A 22,274-nucleotide genomic window follows, 5' to 3' on the forward strand; every position below is an offset into this window, starting at 1 on the left:
CCATACATTACTACCCCCCTCTCTGCCCCACTCCCTCCCCATGTCACCGCCCTGGAGGTACTCCCACTGCCGGCTGCGGCTGGCAGCCAGTAACTCTTTGGCATTAGATTCATCAATGATACACATTAGGAATATAATTCAGATGGATGAATGACCAATTTATCTTTAAAAAACTTTGAGACGTTAGTTGTCAAAAAGAGCCTTTGAAATGTAATGTCTTGGTACTCTTGTACACCTGCTTGATTAAACTCCTGGTTGTGCTTTCCACCTGCTGTTCGAGCTCTGAGGTGCCTGCATGGAGTGCCTGTATCTCATTTTACATCTTAAAATGACATTGAATCATCACAAACCCTTAGTTCTCCGGATTCTTTCTTAGCCTAGAGTTTCAGAACTTCCTGTCCAAAAACCTTTTTTATTTTTCTTATTTTGTTCCCAGTGTGTACTGTTTGTCTCCCTGGGTCAAAAAATAAAATTTCTGCATAACAAGGTATTATTGCCATGATCTGTCATCCTCATAAATTGGTCTATATCCTGAATCAGTGGAAAGTGCAAAATATGGATCAATGATTAGACAGTGCTTAATTTGAGCTGGTGGTTTCCGGTGCTCAGCATCAACACTTATTCATCAACACTGGGGCTTTTCAAGAGCACAGCTAACGAAACACTGAAGTCGGCAGCGTTTGCCATTATGCCACATCCTCTCCCCACTTTCATGGTTAGTGGTTGGTTCTGTTTTAGGTGGCGCTAACAGGAGAAACGGGCTGGTGCAAGCTGCCTGCTGACGAGGGCCCCGGCACTGATTCATTTACAAATTAACCACTGTGATTAGATCCTGTCAGTCATGACTAAGCCAGATAACTGTGGTCCCCTTCGTCAAAGTCAGTGTTGAGATAATGCTAACCCAAGTAAATTCATTTTTAGTGTTGGCTTGAAAGTGCAGGTGTCTGCAAGACTATTTATTGCCAGTGCTTTGCAATATATTTGTGGTGGGGCTTTGAGAAGTATTTTTCGGTCACTTCATGTTTTAGCTGCTTGGTATATCATTCCTATGGAGTGACTGCCTCTAAATTTTTTTAATGGTTTAACCAGTAGCGACTCCCTTTCATAACAAGTGGTGGGGCAGGAGGGCAGTGTGGGGGCTAGGGGGTATCTGATAATAAAAAATATAAAAAGCACTTACCTGCTGCTGCGCTGCCAACTGCCTCGGGGTTCTTCTACTCTGGTCCCTGCACACTGCGCAGACTCCTAATGCCATCAAGACGCTGCTCTCATGAGAGCAGTGCCATGATTGGCCTGAGCTTTGTTGTTGAGTGCTTGCTCAGGTGTTAGGAACCTGTGCCTCTACTCCACCCGGCTGTACAACACAGGTCGGGTGGAGAGAGATCAAAGTGCGCAAGCGAGTTTGGACGGTCTAAGGCAGCCGGCCAAAACATCATGCACACTTACAGTGTGCACTATTCCCCCCTTTGCTCTTGTCATGACTCCACCCAGACTTGCCTGCCTTTAGCAGAAAGAAAAATATATTTTATTTTTCCTGTTTCTGTCAGCTGCCTGGCATTCAGTAGGGGGTGTGACCAGAACTCAAGATACAAGACAGAAATACTGGTTTAGCCAGTGCTTGTTTTTGATTGAAATCATGCAGCCCTTGGTACCAGCAGGGGAGAGGCTATCATTAGTGGAGGAGGCTCAGTGGCACCTTAAGAGTGTTATAAGGTTCACTGCACAATAATTACTGCTGCTTAAACGATGCACCAGAGGATACTGCGTCTTTGCCCTTGCATACATACCGGTCCTCCCATCCCAGGGCTACATGCAGTGGTTAATTTGTGAAAAAATAAGAGCCGGGGCTCTCCTTAGGAGTCAGCTTCCACAAGCCCAGTTCTTCTGTTAACAGTGCCTAACACTCAACTCTACAAGTGTTGATGGGATGTGGCATAATGGCCAGATCTGCCGACTCGGACCCGGAAAACCAGGTTCGAGTCTCGAAGTTGGCTGAACATCCTGTGATTCTGGGTGACTCACTCAAACTCACTGTGCCTACTAAAAATGAATGTGTCCTAAACTGGTGCTCAAATGTCGGTGTTGATAAGTAAGTGCCGGTGCTGAGCACTGGAAAACCGGCTCAAATTAAGCACTGGCTACATGCTGCTGGAGTGGAAGGTTCTGGAATGTAAATGCACAAACCATCAGATCCAGAGGGCTTGGAAAAGATTTGCTCAAAGAGCGGGGCCATTCTCCGAGGCAAGACGACAACAATAATCTACATGTAGAATAGCACTTAAGCGTGGTGAGGCTGGACGTTCCGTGAAAATGAAGCGTTGCTTGGATACTGGGGCACTCCATAAACACGCTGTATTGATGTAGGTATGTTGTAAGTGCGTCAGGTCAAGGGTTACAAAGTCCAGCAATTAGCACGTGCCGCGAGAAAACCACCAGGTGCTCAGCCTCACCCCTCGTAGCCTGCTCCAGGTCGACAGGTCCCTTTCTCCTTTTGAAGCAGAAGTTTAATGAGGTGATGTCAACAAAATATCCCTTAATATTAAGACAAGCCGTACAAGTTGGCAAAGTGGGCTGTCTGATAATCCTTAAAAAGTCATCCATTCTAGAAAGGGCTCTATGTGTCCGCGAGAGCCTGCGTGCACCACGCGCCCCTTATCTCAATCAAGATAGTGAAACGTAAACCACCTGTTGCTCGGATAGAATGAATTTCCATAGGGGAATAAAAAGCAGGCTGCAGTCCATCAGCCAGACATGCGTCTTCAAATCCCTCCCCTGACCCCACTCTCGTGCAAGCAAAAACTGCAGATAAAAGTGAAAAGGCTGAACAAGCAACCTTCATGTCTCAGTTGTGCCATTCCAGTTTAGACGTTACAATATTTCTCAACTGTGTTTTGTTAAATCTATGATGACTACTGTGAGCTAGCCAATCTCGATGCCCTAATATGCAACCCTGTGGTGCCCAACAACATGGCGACAGACCACTTAAACTGAGTTCTAGAAATCCAAAATAGCAAGACCCGATTCACAATGATAAACTGACACAAAAGTCTAACTTTACGACTTTCCGGTATTCACAAAGGGCATTTACGTGTAGTAACGTTAGACTTTTGTCTCAGTTTAACTTAAGTTTTGGTCTTAAGTTTAACTGAGACCAAAAGTGTAGTCTCATTTTAACTTAAGACCAAAACTTACATTTAGCTGAGACAAAAGTCTAACTTTACTACTGTTAACGCGGGGTTTCTGGTCTCTATTTACTTTACCAGATCCCAAATCATGTCGACTGAATCGTTGGTACCTGTCATTGAATAAAAGATAATCTACTACTAGGTTAGTCAATTAAGAACTTACACCACTCTAAATAACCACTGACCAGTGATAAAGTTTAAAGATTTAATATAAAGTCAAAGATAATTGAAGATACAAACTTCTCAAGATAAGATTTAAAAGGTATACTGGTATCACTATAAACATAAATTCTTTGAATAATCTGAGTCTACAAAACAGAATAATAAGTACAAGTTCGAAAATCATCAGAGTTGCAAGAATGGATACAAGTTGCAACTTAAGAGTCATTACAGAAAAGAAAATTCTGGTAGTCTGTCCCTACACTAGACTAAGTGACATCCCTACTTAACAAGATCTTTACCCCAAAAGGTGTCAGCCGTGGTGACTTCCTAAGAAGATCACGCACTTCTCTTTGTCTCTTCTGTAAATCGGTCTCTTGTGATCAGCCTATCTACCTACCCAACCGCTCTCTTAGGCTTCCAATATCATCTGCCCTTCTCTTCTACCGGGTCGCTTTCCCTAATACAAAGTCACATTTCCAATAGGAATGCCCCTCGGGACGTCCCTCACGTGGTGCAGTTTTGAGCGGCAAACTCCATGATGGTACTCTTCAAGACCCTCGTTAAAGTTGACCTTGGTTCCCAGGCTTCTTCTCCAGCGCGCCGGTACCCCCTGAAATTCCTGAAAACTCCTACAGGCCTGCGCCAAGCGCCACTGAACAAAGCCCCATTCATTTAAACTGATTAAGACCCCTCGCACCTGCATACAGGCCGTCCTACAGTGGGCCTCAAATTCCAGGCTCCACCATATCTATAGGTCATAAAACATATGTAAAGCACAGTACTTGGCGCCTCTCGACTTCTTCTCTAACGAGCACATTGCAGATCAAAGAAACAACATTATCTGTTCGGGCCTACTTGATTTACATGAAGCGGGTCCCTGCACTCTGAAAACATTTAACTTGATTTAAACAGTATTCTTAACTAACACACGTTTCTATAATGCCTCACATCTATAAAACATATATTTCAGTACTAAATTCATTAATACCTTTAGATGAACAATGTCAACCCCACCTCACATTATTTTAGCAGCACGTTTAGATTTACTGTGAATTGCCATGAGGCCTACACATTTCAACTGGTTTGCAAGACTCTATTTTTCTCTTACATGATCACTTTAACATGAGAACGTGAGGTTTCCATATTCATTCTAACATTTCTATATTAGCCTTCACATTGCTATGATTATTGTTATTCTACTTGAACACTCTATATTTTTCACTACTAAGTATAAGACACTCTTGTGCACAGTATATTTAAACTAACTACGTGCTTGTAAATATGGTGCACTCATACAATTTTCAGATTTGTGCTCTCTCAGTCCCCCCTTTGATGACTTTCAGGAGTCATCACCACCAAAACACCATCTCTAAATGTAGGACTCTTCAAAGTGAAGTCATGGCAGTACCATTTCTTTTCATTGTCTCCAATGCCTTCAGACTCTTATATTGTGTATCTTGCATCGCTGTCAACCTTCTCTCCTGTTCTCTCATAGATCTTTGCAACCTGTTTGCTTTATACCATTGATACAAACGCACCAATCCCCACAAAGTGATTACACAAATCACAATTATGATAATGGGTTTCAGTATGTACCAAACGATACCTTTTCCTAGGTTGGCAAACCAACCTCCAACTTTACCCATTCCATGACCTACTTTTTCCCACACGTTCACTTTTGTCAGATCCTCAATTTCGTGGTGAATTGCAGTGATGTTTCGTATGTATTTTTCTAAAGGTTTTGAATTGTCTGGAATGTAAGTGCAGCATTCCTGGACCTTCAAAGCCTTGCAAACTCCTCCCTCTTTGGCTAACAGAACGTCTAGAGCAAGTCGGTTCTGAAGAACCATTGCCCTTATCGATTGCATCTCACCCTCCACCAGCATTAATGATCTAGCAGTACTGGCAGATAACCTATCTACGACTGTAGCCAATCTTCTAATTTTGATGTCATTCAGTATCAATCCCAAGATAGGGAATGCAGCACCAAATACATCCCCAATTACCTCTTCTGCACCTAACCCTCTCTTCCCTCTTGTTGGTATCCCTCTCTTTGTCGTTTCTAAATTCTCAACATGATATATTTTGGGGAAGACAATTGCTAGATAGCATGATCCGTACCAATTATCTGGTAGCTTCACATATGCATTTCTTCCACATACAAAATATACATTTGGAATTGCTTGCATCTCTTTCAAAAAATCTTTGGAGTAGTACTCCAATTGGAAAGCATGTTCACAACTGACTTGACTTACATACAGATTCTCATAATAGGAGTAACTCCTGTGAATGCACAGTTTCCCCCATTTCTCTTTGTCTAAAGCAATTGGACCAAAGCTACCCTTTCTTTGCTGTATCCTTTCTTCTTTGGTCCAATCTGTTTCCCATTGTCCTGAAGCCTTTAGAATCTTCTGCCTCCTGTATCTAGTATCCACCTGCCCTATAAACTTTTTCTCAATTTCTGACACTTGACAAGTCAGATTATTTCTTCGGGCATGTGAAGTATCTAACGTTTTCCATGGAATGAACCATTTCTGTAATCTGTCTTCGCTCTTGTAATAGTCCCACTTGTTCAGATGCTTGTAATTTGGGACCTCTGGCAATGTCGAGTCAAAATTCGAGAAATAATACTCGAACCCATCTCGTCCATAGAATATGCTTAACAACAAACTACATGTGATTCCATATGTCAATGGAAGATGATGGTATCTGATACCCTCATCCACCGAAGCTGGTAATTGCATACAAACGTAGCAATTCTTTGCCTCCATGACATCAATGTATTCGTAAAGCAATTTGGCATAAGCATTTGACCTAAAGTTCCCCTTTGATTCGTCAACATGTAATCTTTTGATCTCAGCATCTAACAAAACCTTTTCTTTCTCAGTGTTTTCTCCCTTTACCTCAGCAACAGTGATAGGCGTTTGTGTTGATGCTTTCTTAGTTTCTAATCTCGTCTTTGTTACGTTCTCATGTCCCACTATATATGATACAGTAACTACTAAAACTATAAGAGAAATCACTACCCCTAAAAGTGTGCCAACTATACATTTTTCCCTGCGGTTCGGGTTGCCGGCCTCCATGTCTTCAAACAGTGTAGTTTTGGGTGTTCTTCTAGAACAAAGTCTCTCTTTCGAACAGCGTTTCTCTTTTGAACACCTGGAAGCTGACAGTTTACTCCGCAACCAACATTAGAGTCTTGTAGAAATAGACAACCCTAGCCCTTCTCCGTCCGCTAAAAGGAAGTCCCTACCATTTTCTTCTTCCACTCGGCGCTAGGTTATCTTGCAGCAATATTTACAAAGTTCTTTTCAAAGTCTTTTATTAATCTGAAACTATAAGTGTTCCAAGAAGTGACACTACGTCTTCATAGATGTCCATACGAAGAAGTATTCCCTCAAATTCTGGGCAATTCTTACAACAACATGGAAATTCGACTGTCTCTAGGATTATTCTCCTTATTTCGCTCTGAACAAGTGGACGAACAAAGTGAAGAGTTAAGGTCTTTTCAATCTCCACTCCTGGTACTATCAGTTCTACATCCACAGTTACAAAGGGGTCCGTTCTGACCAAGATCACTTTCTTCACCTTCCCGGTTCTGCGCCCCCTTGAAGACATCAGCAACGAGGTATTAATCCAAGACAATGAGTGTTCCAAGAACTTCCACTACTCGTTCAAGCATTTCCAAACGAAGAAGAGTCCCCTCCAATATTGGGTATTGTGAACAACAAACCGGAAAATCAACTGTCTCTAAAATCAATTTTCTGATTCCGCTCAGGAGAGGAGGATAGGTGATGTTGAGTGTCAGCAATCTTTCGGCCTCCACTCCTGGTAGCAGGAACCTTAATTGCACTGTGATAATTGGTTCAATTCTGATCAGGCTCACTTCCCTGACCCTCCCGGTTCGGTGACCCACAGACATCTGCAACGAGGTAGGTCCAATCAGGAGTAGAGTACCTTCTGCTAGGCACTCGCACCCTCCTGGATCTTCTGGGACCCTCCTGGGCTTGATCCTGGGTATCTTTTTCTGGATCTGAGTCTTCGGATATAGGAGCAAGTGTTTCTTCCCGAGCAGACCTCAAGCTCAGCCTCCTCCTTCTTTCCGGCCAGGTGGCTGCTCCACACTTTGTTCTCCTATTTCTCGTCCTCACTCTCGGTTCTTGATCACTCTGATACTGATCTGTGTCTGAGTCGTATTCACTGCAGCTCTCTCCTTCCGTTGCGTCTTCGGTCTCACTGCCGTCGTGCCTTCTTTCCTCTTCAAGATCAGATGCGTTCCCAACTTCTTCCGACACCCCCACAGCTTGACTGGTCCCCCCTTGGGATTCTTCTTCCACTACTGGACTTTCGTCTGGGAGAGGAGCTGTTTCTTCTAGAGGTGCTGGAACTCTTCGAGTATGGGATGCATGGATCCAATTTGGCAGCCCTCCGCACTTCACCGCGGTATTCGTGATCAGGATTACCTGAAAGGGCCCACGCCAACGTACATCTAGGCAGTTCTTCCGGACGTACTTCTTGACCAGCACCCAGTCCCCTGGGCACAGATCATGACACAGGTTCCTTGATGATGGAACTTCAGCCGCCTGCACCTGAAGGGACACAGAATGGATGGCGTCAGACAGTCCCTTACAATAATCCAAGATCAGATCATCTGTGATATTCAATAGGGCAGCAGTTGGAACTGTAGGAAGTCTCATGGCCCTCCCCATCAGAATCTCATGTGGAGAGAGACCTGTCCTCCTGTCAGGTGTGCTGCGCATGCTCATGAGCACTAAAGGAAGAGCATCTGGCCAACTCAAAGATGTGGATGAACAGACTTTAGCTAGTCGACTCTTCAGAGTGCCATTTACTTGTTCCACAATCCCTGAGGCTTCTGGTCGATAACTACAATGCAGTTTTTGATCGATCTTTAATGCAGAGCACAACATCTTCAATATTTCGCTGTTAAAATGTTTTCCTCTGTCCGATTCCAGAGAGGCAGGCACCCCGAAGCGTGGTATCAACTCCCTGAGCAATAGTTTGGCTACTGTGAGTGTATCGCACCTGCGTGTAGGGTATGCTTCAACCCATCTGGAAAATATGCATACAACCACCAAAACATACCTAAGGCGGTTGATTTTTGGCATTTCAATAAAGTCTAATTGCATTCTATTGAAAGGCCCTCCAGACCTCCCAATGTGACTCAGTGTAACTGGTGTTCTTTTCCCTATGTTTAATTGTTGGCAAGTAACACATCGCTTGCATACTGATTCTGCCGCTATCCTAAATTTAGGGCAATACCAAGTCTGCCTAAACACTCTCAGCATAGCATCTCTTCCTAGGTGTACTGGACCATGTATTTGTCTTGCCATTGGATTCGCTAGTTCCTCAGGTAACACTGCCCTCCCATCTGCTGAAATCCAAAAATCCATCTCGCTTCTCACGCAACCTGCTATCTCCCATGCCTTTTTCTCTGTTTCAGGTGCGTTCTCCTGCATCACTCTTAAATCCTCCCAAGTGTCTACTGTTTCCAACATCATGCTCAATTCTGTCTTCTCTTCCGCCCCTTCTATTTCTACCTTTGTGAAGAAATAGTCCTGCTCCGCACAATAGCAGGCGACTTCGTCTGCATAACGGTTACCTTGTGACACAAAATCTGTATTCCTAGTGTGAGCTACACACTTTACAATAGCAATGGCAGCTGGACCTTGTAATGCTTCCAACAACAGTCGCACAAATTCTCCATTTCGAATGGGCGAACCAGAAGAGGTCATGTAACTTCTCTGAGACCACAATTGCCCGAAATCGTGAACCACACCGAAACCATATTGGCTGTCAGTGTATATGGTGACTCTCTTTCCGTTTCCTGCTATACAGGCACGAGTTAGGGCAATGATTTCTGCTACCTGTGCGGAATGTACTCCTTCCAGGCAAGCGGCTTCCACAACTCCAGTAATGGTACAAACAGCATAAGCTGCTCTCAGTCGACCAGTATCGTCTCTTAAACATGAGCCATCGACAAAGTAAATTGCATCAGGGTCTGTCAACGGCTCATCCACAATATCTGGTCTGGGCTTCGTGCATAGTTCAGTCACATCAAGGCAATCGTGGTCTTCACATTCTTCGCCTTCTATTACAGTAGGTAGTGGCATCAATGTAGCAGGATTCAAAACAGAGCATCTCTTAAGGGTCACGTTCTCCGCAGCAAGGATAACTTGCTCGTAGCGCGTGAGCCTGCTATTGGTCAGATGCTGCGTCTTGGTCCTGGTCATTAACAATTCTACGGAATGCGGTACATACTCCACTAACTGGTGTCCCATCACAATACTCTCACACCTCTCAATGCTGACACCCGTTGCAGCAACGGATTTGAGACATCCGGGCAACGCTGCGGCTACCGGATCTAATGTAGCCGAAAAGTATGCAACTGGTCTACGGGCATTTCCATGGGTCTGTGCCAAGACTGACAAAGCACATCCCTCTCTCTCACAGCAATAAAGTGAAAAAGACTTCTCGTAATCGGGCATCCCCAGAGCCGGAGCACGACACAAATCGTCTCTCAGCTGCAGGAATGCCACTAGGCATTCATCGTCCCATGGTACCGGATCACTCACCTCCTTGTGCGTCAGTTTCTGTAAGGGTTTTGCTTTCAGTGAAAAGTTAACTATCCACTGTCGACAATAACCAACCATTCCTAAGAACATCCTAACTTCTCTCTGTGTCGTAGGCGCATTCATCTTCATTATCGCCTCAATCCTATCTGGAGACACCTTTCGCTTTCCCTTTTCTAACCGGTGCCCCAAATACTGTACTTCTGTCAAACAGTACTGTAACTTGCTCGGAGATACCTTATGTCCATTTTCAGCTAAATGGTTCAATAAGGCAATGGAATCTGTTTTACAAGCTTCCTCAGTTTCTGACGCAACAAGTAGGTCATCTATGTACTGGACCAGAACTGAATTCTGCGGCAGTACTAGATTTTCGAGATTCTTCTTCAACAACTGGTTGAAGATTGATGGACTGTCTGTGAATCCTTGTGGGATTCGACACCATGTTAAGACGCGATTTTCCATTTTAAAAGCGAAAAGGTACCTGCTCTCCTCATCCAATGGGATTGAAAAGAAGGCCTGGCAAAGATCTATCACTGTGAACCATTCTGCTTGGCATGGTATCTGAAACAGTATCACTGATGGATTCGGTACCACTGGACAACATGAAACAACTATATTGTTAATTTTTCGAAGGTCCTGAACTATTCTGAATTTCCCACTAGGTTTCTGCAAACCCATAATCGGGGAGTTACAAGGACTTCCCACGATTTCTTTTAATATTCCCTGCTGAATCATTGACTCGATCACAGGCTTTATTCCTGCAATCGTTTCCTGGGACAATTTGTATTGCGGTGTTCTGGGAAACTCGGCATTTGGCTTTACCATTATTTTTACTGGTTCTACCCCTTTAATCAATCCTATTTCTTCACCCGTGAAATCCCATACCTCTGACGCCACAGCATCTCGTAGGTCCTGGGGAAGATCTTCTACAGTCAGAGTAGGATATAGTTCTATGCAAGATTTTGAATTGGCTACCTTGAAGGTAGCGTCATCGTCTGTTGTCTGTACCTCCACTCCTTGCGGGGTGCAGTATATTGTGCAATTCAATTTGCATAACAAATCCCTTCCTAACAGACATACAGGACTCGAATCACATACTACAAACTGATGTTCATTCATATGGTTTCCTATTTTCACGGATACTGGTTCAGTCAAGGGACTAGTCATCCTTTTGTTTGCAACTCCTACCACTTGAATTGTTTCCCCTGACATCGGTAAATCTGGAACCACCACTGATCTCAACGTTGATCGAGTAGCTCCAGTATCCACCAAGAACGTTGTAGAACATCCTGCCACTTCAGCCTCAACAAATGGCCCCCTTTGATCCACCTCTAGGACTGCCCCGAGGGTACAGTCCTCTTCCTTACTCACACGCTGTCCTGTCAATGGATCAACATAATAACACTTTTCTTCCTCGATAAAGTGAGGCATTTGTTTAAAGACCTTTCCCCCTGTCGCTATTTTCGGTGGCTGTGGGAACTGAGCTCGTGGAGCCAAAGTCCCCCCTTTGACCACCTTGCTTCCTGGGACTGTTGCCCTTTGAGCTGGAACCTCTTGAACCTGCTCCTCTAATTCCAGCTCTCCATTTTCACGGTTAAAGGGACACTCGCGTCGCCAATGTCCCACCTGGTGACACAAATGGCACTTTGTCGTTTTCTTTAAAGTGGCAAAGTCTACTCTAGGTCTCTGGCCTTCTTCATTATCCTTGTTCTGACCATTTGGCTTTCGTCCCATCCCCTGCTTCTGTTGTCCACCCTTCCTTGCTGACTGCATCTGCACTACCATCAATTTCTCCTTTAGATTTTTCTTTTTAGAATCTATTTCGTCACTGCAGTATCTCGCATATCGCAGGATCTCATCTAGTGGTTTGTTTTGCCAACAGATTAAATGTTGTTGAATCATCAAACAAATATCTGGTCTCAGCCCCAAAACGAATTTTGACACAAACTGTCCTATGTCTTTGGGATCCATTACATCGAGTCCACTATATTGTTTGAATATTTTCAGTATTCTCTCATAAAACTCGTGAACTGTCTCCTTGGGTTCCTGCCTTGTTCGGTCTATTTTTACCCAATCTATATCTTGTGGAGGCACTTTATCCTTTAACCAGGCTATTACCCTTTCGTACTTCTCCATGACACTGTCCGATGGTCCATTAGTTCTAGCATTCCTCTCAGGTTCTATATTTGGCCACTGGACACTAATCTTGCAGGTTACCCACAAATCCCCTGGAACCACAATGTCAAACAAGGTGTTCAAATCAATCCACAATACTTTGGAGATCTTGACAAACCTTTCTACCTGCTTATACCACTCGACTGGGTTTTCCCTCAATTTCGGAAACGAGTTGGTAAATGCAGCCAAATCTCCCCTACTCCATGGTACATGTACATAATTCCCATTAGATATTTCTCGCAAAGGGAATGCCTCCATCTGCATTACCCTTCTCTCGGGGGTCATCACATTTGTACTTCGTCTAACTGTGCCCTTTTTCGACCACCTTTCTTCCCATTTGTCCAGTTCTCTCCACACTCTTATTCCTGATACCAACTCTCTTATGTGTGTTTTTAATCCAGTAGTTCTCTTCTCATCTAGGTCTTGGTCTGAGTACTGCAATCTGTGGTTACTCTGCAATGCCCTTGTCCTAGATAAATCTACGGCATACCTGTCAAATTAGTCAGTTTCTCATGAATCGCTCTAGCCTTCCTAGTAGTATCCTTCGCTATGAACAGCAGCTCATCTTGTTCGTACAAATCAATCCTTTCTAAAGGCACCGTCCCTTCTATAATCTCGTCTATATCGGATTTTAGACTAGAGACATCAAGCCTTTTAACCTTTATCGCAGCTTTTAGTACTTCGGCTCTAGGTGCTCCTTCCGCATCTCTCCCATCCCAGCTCCTAGTCCTGCGCCTAAGCACTGGTGAGTTATGGGGAGTTCTCCCATGCTCCCATCTCTCTAGGTCCCATGCCTTTCCATCTTCTCGGGGTGGATGGTGAAACACTCCTTCGCGCCTCATAGCCCCGCGTTCCCCATCCTGTCTAGTTTCACGGGATACATGGTAAGATATTCCGTTACTCCCTCTTTCTTCCTCACGCATCTGTGACCTCCGATCACTCGATGTATGACGGGACCTTCCACTGTTCCCTCTTTGCCAGTGCTGTACACTTTCCCCAGGTGCGTGATGAGTGCACCTAAACCTATCCCTGTACTCTTGTGTTCTTTGGTCTCCCTCGGTTTGCATGAGGCGAGACATCTCCTCACACTCCATACTCCTACCATTCTGCTCCTGCTGTTCCCTCCCATTCATAGGACATGTAACTCCTCTGTTCTCCTGACTTTGACCTTCTCGGTCCTGACTGCTTTCGCTAGCCCCGCTATGAGATACAGTCCCGTTACCTCGGCTTTCCCACTCGGGTTCTGTTCTTAACCTATTACTCGGGGTTATTGCGGTCCCATCCCATTCTCTTTAGTCAGCTCTTAATTCTGTATAGGATTTCGGCCGTGGTCCCCTCAGGTCCATCGGTCCTCTCTGACCTCCCTGTCCTGTGTTGGGACCCACAGTCGTATCGAATGGGGTGTTCCACGTTACCGATCCTGGCAATTGCTTCCATGCATTTGTCGTGTTATTCCTCCTTTCCATCTCAATCCTTTCTCTATCTAACCGTGCCTGCTCTTCTCCTCTCCCATGATCTGGATTGTAAATCGACACTATAGGTCCTATGGTAACAGGTACTTGAAGAGCATCCGGTAATCCAAAAGACTCAGCCTGTTCGGTGTTTGGCGTCTTTTGTACCACAAACCTTCCCACTACACTCTGTACTCTGTACTGTGTTGTTTTGAGGTGTCTCCTCGCCTTTGATAGGTGTCCATTCCGATATAGGGAGTGGTGTAAACCCCTCTATGGCAGTCCCATCTTCCCTTGCGAGCCCTCTATCTTCAATTTCCCCAACTCTCGGAGGTGGTCTGTCTATCAATAATCTGTTTATCACATTGTCCTCCGAGTCGCTCTCCTCATTCTCTTCCATGAGGTTCCTCCCACCTACCACCTCCCTCATTGGATACAACTTCTCTACCTCAATAGCCTGTACCCTCCATCTCTTTGCCTCCTCGTCCCATTTAGAATCTCGCACTGCTCTTACCGATCGAGTCAATCTTTGTTGACGCCTGTTCAAATTCCTATTGTGTGCCGCCCTAATCCATGCATTAAGGGCCTCAAACTGGGTTGGTCTAGGTGAGGGTTTCAATGAGGACATGGTTGCTTTTAGCCGATGTAACACCTCTAGCTTAAACGTCCCGTACTTCGGGAACTGCATTTCCTCATTTCCTTCCGTAAGCTTATTCCAAGCCCCAATCCATAATATTGTATGCAGTCCCACATTCGCTGCCATATAATGAGCTGGTGTACCCTCCGGCGGTGCCTCTTCCCCGTAATAATGTTCACTTCTTTTTCTTTTAAAAATCCCTTTCAAACACTTAAAGCACTTCATGATTTCTCTTTTCTCCGCGTTTGTTTACTTCCTAATGACAATCTACCAATCACTGCGCTGTTCTCGCTAACTGGCCTATCCGGTCGCGACTTCTCACTGACGTCGCGCCAGCCGCCCAATCGCGTCGCGGCTCTTGCCGACGTCACACCAACCGTCCTATCGCGTCGCGGCTCTTCACTCGCCACCCTATCTCAGCGCGGCTCTTTCTGACGTCACTCGTCCCCCTTCGCAGCAGTTCCCCTCCTTTTTCAGCTCGTCTCCTCGGTCATGCGTGCATCCCATTCATACTCTGAAAAATGATTACTTCTGTCCAAGCAATCACCTTTCTTGAATGTACGCCCACAGTCTTTCTGTAGTTGTCCCCTTAACTTGACGAAATGTCTTTCCGTTTATTTCCAGACAATCGCCTTCTCTGATAGGTTACTCACACACAGTAACTTCCGACCAGCGTCCGTTACTCATACGCTCACTCTTACACTCCCCCTATCTCGGTCCCACGGCGGTCAATGGTACCTCATGACTTCCGTACTATGGTCGACAACTACCCTGGATGTTCGATACACCCAAAACCACTTAAGCTCTGGCCTGAACTTAAGATTTACCAGTTCACCCGTTTACCAGGTAACCAGTTCACCAGGTTGCGCGCGCTCACAACCTTCTCACAATCACGCTACAGGCATTCAACTCCGCAAGACATTACACTACAAATACAACACAAAACACCGCAATCTGTTCACGCATGACCCTTGTTATACTCACTCTCCTCTGATACTGCTGCTTTTCTCGCCCCGTCTGCACCTTCGGCGCACGATTCTTCCGCTGCTCGTCTCTCGATGTCTAGGGGCCTTGGGGTAAACTAACCTCTCTAGATTACCTTCCTCAAGAAGATAACCATCCTAAACTGCTACCAACTGTTAACGCGGGGTTTCTGGTCTCTATTTACTTTACCAGATCCCAAATCATGTCGACTGAATCGTTGGTACCTGTCATTGAGTAAAAGATAATCTACTACTAGGTTAGTCAATTAAGAACTTACACCACTCTAAATAACCACTGACCAGTGATAAAGTTTAAAGATTTAATATAAAGTCAAAGATATTTGAAGATACAAACTTCTCAAGATAAGATTTAAAAGGTATACTGGTATCACTATAAACATAAATTCTTTGAATAATCTGAGTCTACAAAACAGAATAATAAGTACAAGTTCGAAAATCATCAGAGTTGCAAGAATGGATACAAGTTGCAACTTAAGAGTCATTACAGAAAAGAAAATTCTGTTAGTCTGTCCCTACACTAGACTAAGTGACATCCCTACTTAACAAGATCTTTACCCCAAAAGGTGTCAGCCTTGGTGACTTCCTAAGAAGATCACGCACTTCTCTTTGTCTCTTCTGTAAATCGGTCTCTTGTGATCAGCCTATCTACCTACCCAACCGCTCTCTTAGGCTTCCAATATCATCTGCCCTTCTCTTCTCCCGGGTCGCTTTCCCTAATACAAAGTCACATTTCCAATAGGAACGCCCCTCGGGACGCCCCTCACGTGGTGCAGTTTTGAGCTGCAAACTCCATGATGGTACTCTTCAAGACCCTCGTTAAAGTTGACCTTGGTTCCCAGGCTTCTTCTCCAGCGCGCCGGTACCCCCTGAAATTCCTGAAAACTCCTACAGGCCTGCGCCAAGCGCCACTGAACAAAGCCCCATTCATTTCAACTGATTAAGACCCCTCGCACCTGCATACAGGCCGTCCTACAGTGGGCCTCAAATTCCAGGCTCCACCATATCTATAGGTCATAAAACATATGTAAAGCACAGTACTTGGCGCCTCTCGACTTCTTCTCTAACGAGCACATTGCAGATCAAAGAAACAACATTATCTGTTCGGGCCTACTTGATTTACATGAAGCGGGTCCCTGCACTCTGAAAACATTTAACTTGATTTAAACAGTATTCTTAACTAACACACGTTTCTATAATGCCTCACATCTATAAAACATATATTTCAGTACTAAATTCATTAATACCTTTAGATGAACAATGTCAACCCCACCTCACATTATTTTAGCAGCACGTTTAGATTTACTGTGAATTGCCATGAGGCCTACACATTTCAACTGGTTTGCAAGACTCTATTTTTCTCTTACATGATCACTTTAACATGAGAACGTGAGGTTTCCATATTCATTCTAACATTTCTATATTAGCCTTCACATTGCTATGATTATTGTTATTCTACTTGAACACTCTATATTTTTCACTACTGAGTATAAGACACTCTTGTGCACAGTATATTTAAACTAACTACGTGCTTGTAAATATGGTGCACTCATACAATTTTCAGATTTGTGCTCTCTCACTACGCGTAAATGAACCTTTGTGAATACCGAAAGTCATAAAGTTAGATTTTCATCTCAGTTTACCTTTGTGACTCGGGCCCTGCGTTTTTATAGTAACTTACACTTTTGTCGTAAACTGAGGGCCCGATTCACAAAAGTAAATTTAGACTTTTTGTCTCACTTAGACCCAACGTCTAAATTTACGACTTTGGAAATTCACAAAGGGCATTTACAAGTAGTATCTTTATGTCTGCACTTGCGGCAGACATAAAGATACTACTCGTAGATGCCCTTTGTGAATTCCCAAAGTCGTAAACGTAGATGTTTGGTCTGAGTTTAGACCAAATGTCTAAAGTTTACCTTTGTGAATCAAGCCCTTATACTTATCTAGTGAGTCCAGCACTTCACATGGGCAACCACTGGTACTGTAAAACACCCCCTTAGAAAATAATGGAGGTAGACACTTACTACAATAGTCTGAGTTACTACAAAATTGCAGTTTGTGAATAACAAAAAGTAGTAAACTTACTCAAAAGTGGAACTTACTAAAAAAAAGTGCAGTTTGTGAATAGCACTTTGTAGTAGCTACAAAGTGCAGTTTGTGAATTAGGACCATTGTCTATGTTAGAACCATACACACTCACAACGCCAACTCTCCTACTAAATGCATTCACCCCTTTACCATTCCATTTCAAAAAGCTTTATTAGACAACTCATGTCATAAAAGCAGATCACAATAAAAACAGAAAGATTTACACCCATAAATTACAAATAGTTGCAAGAAGAGCAATACAGTATTTAAGATCTTATGCAAAGAGCATAATTAGAGTAAAAAAAACATTATAAAATTAAGTAAAAAATGCATATCGTAGTGGGTGTTAAATCGATGGCGCATAAAAATAGAAACAAGAGTTTATTAAAAAAACATCAGACTCAAACATTTTAGATATGTGTGAAAGTTAATGAACTACTCACCATTCTCAGACGTCAGAGACCCTTTCACAAGTGGGGCTCAATAGTTTTTCATGCGATGGAAAGAGTACCTAATCTGATTACCCACATCCAGTTCAAGAATTTAGCTACAGCAGTTGTGATACATGGCAATGTAATGCAGCTCCCCCGCCTAGGGAGAGAACCCCTCCGAGCACAACCCAGGAGGACCAAAAGGTCTTATTCCATCAACAAAAGGTAATCATCCAATGTTAATCCAGGGAATAGTTATCCAACTTATGAAGTTTATTCAACACAAGAGAATGTCTTAATTTCACGACATGTGCAAAAGGATGTTATTCCACATCAGGTTATAAATAATAATTCATGTTGTTAAACACAAATCCCATCCCGAGTTTTGCACTTTCATTGGAGTCTATTTTACTCATATATGATTTGGTATTATTATGATTGTATTCTTGGATGACATATTTTATTATAGCTTGGTTTTTGCTGTTTCTTTTGTAGAGTAATCCCCTGACGAAGGGCTCCGCCCGAAATGCATCGGGATGGGATTTGTGTTTAACAACATGAATTATTATTTATAACCTGATGTGGAATAACATCCTTTTGCACATGTCGTGAAATTAAGACATTCTCTTGTGTTGAATAAACTTCATAAGTTGGATAACTATTCCCTGGATTAACATTGGATGATTACCTTTTGTTGATGGAATAAGACCTTTTGGTCCTCCTGGGTTGTGCTCGGAGGGGTTCTCTCCCTAGGCGGGGGAGCTGCATTCCGTTTATCACGTCACACTGCCTGGCCAGACAGTGTTCCCTCAGCAGCACACCACAAATCTTCAAAATCCTTTACCTTCTTTGATTAATACTGCTGTGCGAGATCCTCTCCATTTTTTGACAGTCCACTTTTCTGACCACGGACCTCAGCACGCAACCATGATGAACTTTGATGCGGTCTCTGGTATGACCGACCAAAAAGCCAGCACATTTGCTTATTCTATTGAGGATGCAGATAAGATATATGGGTTGATACAAGAAGACATCAGCACCCTTGGTAACACTCGAAGTGTGGAGAGTAACCTTCGACAATTACTCTACTTAATGAAGAAACAATGTAATAAAAAATTACATGCCAGTACCCTCATCCGGTACCATCGTGTCCAACGGATCCCCCGTGGCCTACGGGTCCCTTTGAAACCTTTACTTTGCAAAAACAATGTGAAATTTGTTGAACGTTGGTATTCTATTTTAAATAAGTGCTCCCTTGACCTGATTCTCTTAATTGTGGAGGAACTATCAAAGACACTTGACGAGATATCTCAGGAAATCACGAGCGTAAAAAAGGAACTGGACGATGCCATGTCTGCAGAAGATCTAAAAAAGATGTTGGAGGATATTAACATCCAACTTGATAAGCATGCTCGGGAAACACAGGAACGGAAATTAAGAAAATTTAAAAGAGACACAATCGATTATAAGTTAGGCGAGGTGTACACCTGGGCAGAGGTGTACGCCCGCCGACGACCTAACAAACCTTATAATCCATTTTCGGCTAACGAAACATCCTCTTCGGAAGAAGAATCAAGACAACGACCGACTACAGTCCGTACCGATGTTGAACCACAGATGCCTGGGCCCTCAATTGAACCTGCGGTTCATTTTTTAGAGTCTGGACCAGACCAACAAAAGGATCCCGGAAAAGAAAAACCCGCCGAGGACACAGAAAAAACTCCTCCGACAGCCAAGGGCAAAAAACCGAAAACGAGGAAGTAAACAAGACGGATAACTTGGTAATTAACATTTCATCTACCATATTGTCCACTGATGAGATAAATACCTTACAAAAGGGGTTATCATTCGTTCCAACTACTAGGACCAACACACTGGAACTTGAAGTGAGTACCTTTAAATTGGTACGGAATATTCGATTGAAACATTACTTTACTAACATCAGCCCCATCACCGTTCTAGAAGAAGACATGCTTCGAGGACTACGACCTCACAGTAATTTTGTAGCACCTATAAGCCACAAAATCATTGATGCTTTTGAGAATTTGGTAAAACAAGACATTTTGAAATTGCCTTTTACGCAACCGGAGAGACATGGGAACCTCACCCGAAAAGAGAGAAACATCTTACAAAAATTGGCGGAGAATTCCAACATTACATGTCAACAAGCTGACAAAGGCGGTGCCCTGGTCATCATGGACACCTCCTTTTATGAACAGCAGGTCCAAGTACATATTAGTGACTTTAACACTTATGACATCTTACCTGGCGATCCGACCAGGGAATACTCTGACAATCTCATCAAGATTATCACCAATGCATTTGAAAATGGCACTATTACTGATAGAACAAGAAGATATTTAACACCTATGAATCCGAGAGCTCCCACCTTGTACATGCTACCAAAGATGCACAAGCATCCGACCAACCCGCCATTTCGTCCCATCGTGTCGACGATTGGCAGTATCCATCAAAACATCGGCAAGTTTCTGGACAAATATCTGCAACCTATCGTGCTCACCACACCATCACATGTAAAGGATACCACCGACTTTTTACTAAAAATTGATCCCATCATGAACGAGTTGAGAAACACCCAACTGATCATGTGTACTGTCGACGTGTGTTCTTTGTACACCTCCATCCCCCATGATGGAGGCATTGAAGCCATTGAGCAGGTTTTGGTTCAATTGGATCTTGACCAAGATTTGAAAGTTTTTCTGATGGAACTCACTGTATTCACTTTATATCACAGTTATTTTACCATCTTTGACAAATGGTTTCTACAGTTAAATGGCACAGCCATGGGAAATTCGGCAGCTCCTTGCTACGCGAACATCTATATGCGGATTTTTGAGACACAACACATCTTGACCCATCAAAGCTGGCAGGAACATGGCAGGTTATACCTGCGTTATATCGATGACATTTTTTTACTGTGGGAAGGCACCACAGAAACACTGTTGGCCTTCTTGACTACCTGGAATACCTTTAATCAGCGGATTCAATTTACTTGGGATCACAGTGAACAATGCGTCCATTATTTGGACGTTAAAATCATGAGAGAATTGGGAGACTGCTCTACCACCGTCTTCCGTAAGCCCACGGACAGGAACTCAACCTTACATTATCAGAGCTTTCACCGTGCTGGATTGAAGAATAACTTACCATATGCTCAAATCCTTAGAATCAAAAGAATAGTGTCGAAAAAGGATGAATGTAAAAAACAGATTCAGACTGTGCTGGAAAGACTCAAAGCACGCGGATATCCTATTCCTATTCTTGATCTGGCAGCCGAAAGGAGCGAGAAATGCACTAGAACATCTCTTCTTCAACCCAAGGTCAAAACTCCCACTGACCGGATGGTCGTGGTATCAAAATACTCTAAGTCATCGCACCTTTTTCAGCAAATCATTCGTAAACACTGGAGTATCCTGTCCCTTGAACCTGATTTCAAGGGTTTATTTGATCAACCGCCCATATTTGCTTTTTCTAGGGGCAAGAACCTTAAAGAAATTCTCAGTAAACCAAGTGGGGTCAAAAAGAACACTGTTTATACGGGTCTTAGACCCTGTTTCAATTGCAGTAACTGCAATAATTGTATCCCTGGTAATACCATCAACCACCCTATGAAAGGAAATCCCATTAAACTTAAGGTTAATGCCACCTGTAACAGTATGAATGTGATATATGTTCTCAAATGCCCTTGCGGCAAGTGTTATGTGGGTCACACTGAGAGGAAGATCCGTGTGAGGATCTTAGAACACAAGAGCAACATTCGGACACAGAACCTTAAGTCTACTGTGGCTATGCACTTTTTGGAGAATAGACACTCTGTTGCTCAACTCAAGTTCCAGATACTAGAACAAGTTGAAATCACGTTGAACAATAAGAACACCTTGTTAAAACGAGAAAACTTCTGGATCCGCTTCTTGTCCACGATGGTCCCCCATGGGCTTAACGACCGAATTGAATTTCTTTGCTATCTATAATGCATTATGTTGTTCTTGACTGTTTATCATTATTCTGTGAATTTCCCCCTCTTTTTTGTAATATTTTTTATCTCACTTCTACTTTATTTCCATTTAATTTTTGTCTTTATTGTCTCACGTTTCTCTCTTTATTTTCCACTTATTCTTACTTTATGACTGCGTATGTATTGATTTCCTTCTATTCTGATTACTTCTAATATGGCGCCCGTTTTCATGTGCACTTTTTACACGTTTGGTGATCTAGTCCCCTTTCTATTTTCGTCACTATAGTCTTTGCTTTTAAATGGTGTGTTGCCGGTCCCGCGGTTGCTCCCTGTTTGTGGAACACCGCGGTGACCACACAGCTACTGCACTAACGTAAGTACCCTTCTTGGGAATCTTCGATTGCCTTTACCGCTACTCTCTGCAATGATTTAACTTGGCTCTAGCACGCATTTATTTACCTTCGTTTGTCACGTTTGCTGCGTTTCACTGACATTTTCAATTCACGCATGAACCTGCTGACACGTTCCTTCATTTATCTTTCACTTATTTTTTGGCTCATTCTGGACTTTTCTTG

Source organism: Lissotriton helveticus, chromosome 1_1, assembly GCF_964261635.1.
Source record: "Lissotriton helveticus chromosome 1_1, aLisHel1.1, whole genome shotgun sequence".
Lineage (NCBI taxonomy): Eukaryota > Metazoa > Chordata > Amphibia > Caudata > Salamandridae > Lissotriton > Lissotriton helveticus.